The sequence below is a fragment of the Azolla caroliniana genome, unplaced genomic scaffold, assembly GCF_043228905.1.
Source record: "Azolla caroliniana isolate FFs.n. ecotype wild unplaced genomic scaffold, voAzoCaro1.0.p SCAF_15, whole genome shotgun sequence".
Classification (NCBI taxonomy): Eukaryota; Viridiplantae; Streptophyta; class Polypodiopsida; order Salviniales; family Salviniaceae; genus Azolla; species Azolla caroliniana.
Genome location: NW_028230450.1, coordinates 16,178,154 through 16,186,099, shown reverse-complemented (window position 1 = coordinate 16,186,099; position 7,946 = coordinate 16,178,154).

Below are 7,946 nucleotides of genomic sequence, written 5' to 3'. Positions count from 1 at the left end.
TATGGTACATGGTTCAACTAGGGTCACCCCATTTTTTGCCAACTATGGTTTCCATCCTCGCTTCAGTATGTCCATCCCTGGCAACTCTGTCAACCCGTTAGCGGAAGGACGTGCTCGTATTTTAGCCGACATTCATCAAGACCTCTCCCTTGAACTCATCCTTGCCAGGGACCGATATAAAGTGCAAGCTAAATGACATCGTTCCGCTACACCCGCCTTTGCAGTTGGTGATCAAGTTTGGCTCTTACGTCGCCATGTTGATACTACTCGACCTTGCGGAAAGTTGGATTACAAGAAGTTGGGGCCTTTCCCCATCATTGAGTGTGTCAATCCCATCACACTTTCCGGCCAAAACTTCTTCCACATTTCCAGATTCATAATGTCTTCCATGCCTCTCTTCTCGAACCTTATCATCCATCCACTATTCCTTGAAGACACTCTCCACCTCCACCTCCAATTGAGCTTTCCACAAGTGAGGAGTATGAGGTGGACAAGATTCTGGACTCTCGTTGGCATCGACGACAACTTCAATACTTAGTCCTATGGAAAGGGTATCCCATTTCAATGGCAACTTGGGAACCAACCCAACACTTGGAGAATGCACCGGATGTTGTTCATGCATTTCATCACCAATATCCACAAAAATTAGGGGGGCATCTTCGGAGTCGGCCTTAGCTATCATGGCACAATGAGAATTCTTGACCTACTGTATTTAATCGATATGTTTTAACCAATACATCCAATACATAATCATGTTACCTTACTAGATTATTGTAGATTATCTATTCTACATGTAGGATTTTAGAAGCTTCCAAAAAGCTCTAGAGAAGCTAGAACATTCTAGAAGCTTGTATATGAAAATGAGTCTTTGCATGGGGCTACATTTAGAACCCATAAACAGGTATAAATACAGGGGTTCACCTTGGCCTTGGTCAAGGTGAACAACACCAATTACGGAATCATAATTGAGTTCTTGTTCTCTTGACTACTTTCTCTCTCTCTTTCTTATTATCTTGCCTATGATCTCTCTCTCACTCTCTTAGTATTGAGCCTCGTCTACTTGTCCGTGACAGCACCATTTTTTAGTAAAACCCATGGTTTCAAATGGAGATATGAAAATGTGCATGCTTGTATTTTAAGGGGATGATAGCAATAGACAAGAGGCACGTTAAAAAGGAGGTAAATAGAATTTGCTAGGGGGTTTTATAAATAAAAAATCATGACATCAAACCTATGTTGCCATGCACATCATTTTTTTAACCTATGTATTTACATATAATAAACATTAGGCCTATCTTTTGCATGAAAAAACTTTAGAATAGTTGTATATGTTCAGATAGTATATAATAGAAAGATTGGTTAGTCCATACAAAAGGCTTTGTCCTAGAATCACATCAATAAATCAGGTGAAAGAGATTGGGATGCCTTCACTCTCTAGTAGGCTAGGGCTCATAGTATCACATTCAACTCTTTGTATGTATTCCCACAATCCTCCTAGCATAAGAAGTTTGTGTCTATGCATACAAAGAGTTGAATGTCACTTTTTGAGGTTGAACTATTTGTCTCCATAGTCACATCATATTCATACTTAGGCTACAAGTGTCAGGCAACTTTGTAATCACGTGGGCTAGGAGATTTGTAATGTGTGGCCACGTATGTGTAAGTGTTTGGGAAAATGGTCCCTAACATTCATTAGAATGCAAGTCAAGAAAGCTTTTGAGTATGTCAGATGGAGCAACCTTGAAAAGACCAAATTCACCGTACTCTATAATATATTAGAACATCCATATAAATCATGTTATAGTAGTTTCTCATGGATCCCTATTTGTTCTTAAATTTTTGGTTTTTTCTCATGATTTCCTATTACATCATTTGTGAAAAGAAACTTGAGCAGGTAGTAAAGAAACATTTCCAAAACGACATAAAACAAAATAATTATATAAAGATTCACTAGATTCCCTAGAATTTGCATTATTTTATCACAATTTCTTGTTATTTTCTCCATGGAATGAAAGTAAAGGAACTTTGTATTGGTATTATGCTCAAAATCACCCAAAATAATGTGTTAAACCTTTCACATGGAGAAATTCTAGGAAGCACAAAACTTCTTCAACACTAGTATGGATGGGTAAAGTTTCTAAAGAAATTCATGTAATCAATGTAGTATGTATATTTAGGTCACATTTCAACTCAAAATATGGTTGTAAGTTCTTAATTTCCCCAAATATCCTAGAGCAATCCCCCACAGAGTAACTATATGTGTTATTTGAGTGAGATTATGGCCAATATGTCTACCTTTTCTCTACTCTTTATGTTTTTTGGGAGCAAATACACAATAAATCTCTGTTCTCAATACTTTGAGGATTCACCAAGGGTGCTCACTGAAGTGATGAAATTGCAAGGGCATATGGTGAAAAAGTATGTGCACACTAGTACGCACATGGTTGCGCAATATCTTGCATCTAATTGCATGGTGGATGATACCCTATGGCCTCCAATCATGTGTGGGCATACACCTTATGACAATTGCTTGAAAATGTCACCAATGCATCATGACAAAATCATACTCTTAGTGCATAGCCAATGTTGCTAGATGCCAGTGATGCATGTACATATATGTACAGGTAAATAGATAGAATTATGGATTGTGAACATGTCATAAAACTTAAGTGATTATCTTCATAAAGTGATTGATATGAGCTAATTGAGTTCTATAGTAACAACATTAAACGGAATCATCATCTCAAACTCATGTAACAATGGACTCATCTTCAATTAATGTTAGCCATGGGCCAACAAACATATAAAAAAAAGGCAATGCACATCATGGACAAATGCTCACATCATATTTTAAATGGATAATGGCACACCTCGACGAAGACGTCATCATTGTCATGTTTGTTGTTCTTCAACAACATCCACAAGTACTATAGCAAAGCATTTAACAAAAAAGCATCATTTAACATGCGATTCAAAACCCAAATTTGGGTGTATCACAACCCATTCAATCTTCTATTGAGATTGTTAGAGTATCTTGTGTTTTAGAGAAGAAATTTGATGGTGTCATCACAAAGTATATTGTGAAGGGAACATTACCCCATGCACATGTGGAATCGCCTAAATTTAAGGATTTCATACAACAAATTGTACCTTGATATCAAGTAAAGACAAGACCCTCAATTAAACGTTCCATCTTAGAAATGTATGTGGTGTTGTGCCATCAAGTGATAGATTTGCTATCTAAATGCCAATCAAGATTTTCCATAACTTTTGATGGTTGGTCAAATAGTAGTCTAAAGGGCTTCTAGTGAGTGACACTTCATTGGGCATGTCATGAGACAACTTTGATGGTTAAGGTCAATGCTATTGGATTTTGTGCATGTATTTCCAGGTCTTGGATCGAGGAAACGTTGTGTGCATGCTCTCTTTCAGCAACTTTGATTTTTTATATTCCTAGTCAATTATTAGCTGCTACAAATTTTTATGGAGCTAGTGATGCACAAGCGGATGCAAAGGAGTTGAGAATGTTGTTACAAAATGAACATGGTAAGGAAATTTTGGCTCCATAACATATGTTAAGGTGTATGGTGCACACATTTCAGTTGAGCATCAAGTCAACAGTAGAGGTTATCTCACCCTCAATAGGAAAGTTCAGAACAATGCCTTATACTATTAGATCTAGCAAGGTTCGAAGGGAAGTGTTTAGGAAGTATGTTAGGATGGTTGAACATCGTGAAAGGGAACCCCCAATGCTTGATGTTGTTATAACACGGAATTCTAGCTTGGAAATGTTTAGGCAAGCTATCAAGGATAGAGATGTATTGAATTTGACAATTTCTTTTTTAACAATTTCAAATGATTTCAATGGTTATATCTTGGCCGGGATTAGAGTCACATACATGTTATGCAAGAATGACTAGATACACATGCAGAGGTTTCTACCTTTTTGAGAGGGTCAAGATATCCCACATTATCACTAGCATCGTTGGCGTATAATTGTTCACTAAATCATTGTAATCAATTTCTAGATACTTCACTTACAGGATCATCTAAACTCACAGAAGAGGTGCTTCAAAGAGCAACTGAGAACTGCTTTCAATATTTAATTAAGTATTCCATCTCACATAACAATGTTTCTTGATCCCATGAATGGTTACCTTTATGTCTTACAATTGTCGTCATGCTTTCTGATTTTTTATTTGAGTTTAAAAATATTTTTATTTGTTACATAGCTTGCCTCTTCCAAATGACCATACAGAAAGAGAGTTAGATATTAAGTTGGTTGAATGCATGATTGAATCCCATTACCACTCGTTCTCACGTGATGTCGAACCACCTTCAACCACGATACATCCAAAAGATAATAACTCTAAAATTTGGAGGTTAATGGGTGTAAATAATAAAAGTCTTGTTTCTGATTCATGATCAGAAATAGAGCACTTTATAAGACTTTCTTCAGTTGGCACGAACAAGGATGCTTAATAATGGTGGAATGATAATAAATTTGCAACGCCACAACTATATAGGGTGGCTTGTAATTATCCTTGCTATGCCAACATCATTAGTACCTACTGAAGAGGCTAATTCAATAGTAAAAATGACCTTTGATGACAAGATCGAACTACATTCATACACATTCAAAGCTGAAATGTGTATTCGATCTTGGATGTAAGTTTTACAAGAATCTGATGTCCTATTGACATATAATTTTCACAATACTTATGAATAGCTAAAATGAATTTTGATGATCTTATTGGTGAAGACAAGGTAATAGATTACATATTACGTGATAATTAGCATACTTTTTACTATTTTGTTTTTTATTTGAGGCGTTAATTATTATTGTTATTACTAATTACTTGTTTTATGTATTTTATATATACAAGAATCATGTTGATTCTTCACAAGTTAATGACAATGCAAGTTGCAATTGGAGATCCTCGAAGACATTGTAATTTTTACTGCGTGCTTTTTGCTATTTTGTTTTCTATTTGATTTTGTATTTTTTTGTTACTAATTACACTCACTTCTTTTATGTATTTTATTCTTTTAGGAATCCCTAAATCAAAGTTAAAGTAAATATTAGAAACCAAAAGAGTAACATCCGTCTACATAAAGGTTTTATGGCAATACACTTAAAAGTTTGGAACAATCTAATAATGAATGGGAGAGTGAGTAGGATATCTAATGTATCCACTTCACATTTCTCTTTTACTATTCACATTTTTCTTTTACTATGGATACAAACTTAATGCATACTTGTTAAAGGGATTTCAGAAATGCTTCAATTGAACTCTATTATATATATTGTTATTCATAAGTTGTAGGATTTCAGGCTATTTGTGATCATTCCAAAAAACCTTTAGTTTTTTATGCTATATCTCATATTTCTCCACATATTAGTAATTTTCAGAAATGAGGTGTAAATCTCTGTTTATTATTATGATCCAAAGTCTCTAGTTGCATTGCGTCATTTATGTCTAATCTTTCTTCAAAAAGCATTGAAAATGTAGTGTAAATTTTTGTTTTTGTGTCTCTAGTATTAATATCTAGTTTTGTTTATTATGTCTAATCTCTGGTTCTGTTTTAGATAGATCATACAAATGTTTTTCTGCAACATGCAGGTTTATATGTATAGATTGACCCATGTGTGGTATTCGTGGTATTCTCCATTCGTAATATTCGAGAATACAAACTTATCCTAAGAATATTACAGAACCATTCGTTTATTTATTTATTATTTACAAAAACCAAATATTTTTACATCTATTATAAAAATATTATTACTCCCCTCTTTAATGTCTGATAAAAATATCAAATTTTGTGAAGGGTAAAAAGTGGGAGATTAAAGAACCTTTTATTTATTTATTTTGTTATTTATTTATTTATTAAAAATAAAACAAATACTTTTAAGTTTTACATCTCTTATAAAAATATTATTAGTGTGAGGTCCCCTTTTTAATGCCAAATAAAAATATCAATTTTGTGGGAGAATAAAAAGTGGGGAATCAATGAACCTTTTATTTATTTAATTTATTTACTTTTTATTTATTTATTTATTGTTTTATTAAAAAGTAAAACAAATACTTTAAGTTTTATATCTATTATAAAAATATGTGGGGAATTAATGAGCCTTTTATTTATTTATTGTTTTATTAAAAAGTAAAACAAATACTTTTAAGTTCTACATCTATTATGAAAATACTATTAGTTAGTCTCATTTTTAATGTGAAGCAAAATATCCCCTTTTTATCATCAATGTCCTATTTGTTATAAGTTATAACTTATATGATATATCTAAGAAACTAAAAAGCAGGGACTTTATGAACTCTTTTTTTTTTTAACGAATATTTTTTCATGCATTTGTTTGATAACCCCCATGAATACGAATATGTCATCTATATATATATATATATGTATGTGTATGTGTGTTTGTGTACAATTATGTAAATGTATGCATGTGTTCAGGGTTAAGAGGTGAAAAGGTAAATTTTTATAAGTGTTTGTGTGTAAATGGTTGTGTAGGGCAAGAGCGCTATAGTTGAGGCTCAAACCTTGAGTGGGTAGCCGGAGCTAAAGTTCAAAGGTTTTCGTTGAGTGCATGCTCCTTTCCCTTCCTACTTGTAGGGTTGAGAGTTCAAATGTTGCAAGCTTGAATTCTCACCCTCAAGGGTTGGTTTGGGGTCAATTCAACCACCGAGCACTCAAAGGCTTTGCATCGTTCAGGGTTGTGAGTTCATTCATTGAGTGATACTCTTGCCTGCAAGTTCAAAGGCTTTGTTTGTAACCTCCGACCCTTGGAGGGTTGGGAGTTGTGTGTTCACACACGACTCAAACATTCAACCTTGAGCACTAAGTTTCCATGTACTCTTCAATTAGGGGCTCTTCACTTGTTTCATCCTTGTCGAGTACCATAGTTGAGTTGATCATTTGTTCTGATGTTTGTACACTCTTGAGTGTTCATTGCTTGACTCGAATTCTTCATCCTTGTGTGGTCTACTTAAATTCCTTTATGAAATTGTAGTTAGAATCAATTCTCATTATCCTTGGGTGCAACCCAATTGGTTGGTCATTGGGTTCCTTGAAACTTAGTGTCAGGGGTTCAATTCCCATCGTTCAAAAACAATTGCTTGTAACTTCTTTACAGATGCTCCAATTGTTGATCCAAAAGTTTCATCACAATTTTTACGGAATATCCTAGATGCTCGCACAACCAACATTTGAGTGTATAGAGTTGAACTTTGCCTCAAGTGATTTTGTTTGTTTTTTTTAAAGATTTTCTTCAATAGTATTAAGAAAAAAAGCCCGAAGGCTACAACTTGAACCTAGCTGCCTAGGAGGTTACAACTTTGCCTATACAATAATGTAAAATAATCTTAGGACCAAATATCGAACTTTGTAGGAGTTGTCATTTGCTGATATTCAAGAAAGAGTTTGTGAAAGTCGATAGTGTTGTCGTGGAATACGCGGAATAATCTCTGGCGACAACCGAAGGGTAAATCACTTGATACAATCGAACACAGAAGAAATGGGAATGGAGGTAAGTGCACGAACAAACAAAAGAGAATACACAGGATATTAACGTGGAAAACCCTGAGAGGGAAAAACCACGAGAGTCCACAAACTCCAAACTATCACTATGTAAAGTAATACAACAGGGAGCATAGAGGCAACGACCTCTTGCTCACAATCTTCGCCTTGCGGCGGTTACAATAGAGACACAATCTCTATATGTCGCTCTCTCTCTCTCTCTTACGCACTGTACAGAGGTTACACCAATAACTCTATCATAGTTATTAAGTTTGCCCTAGGTCATATTTATACTAATATGACTTTCGGGCTATTTACAAATATAGCCCCAGTGGGCTCTCTGGAACATATTTACATATATGTCCCTTCCATCCGATGAGAGGTTCTCACCGGGCCTGCAACATCCGGTTCTCACA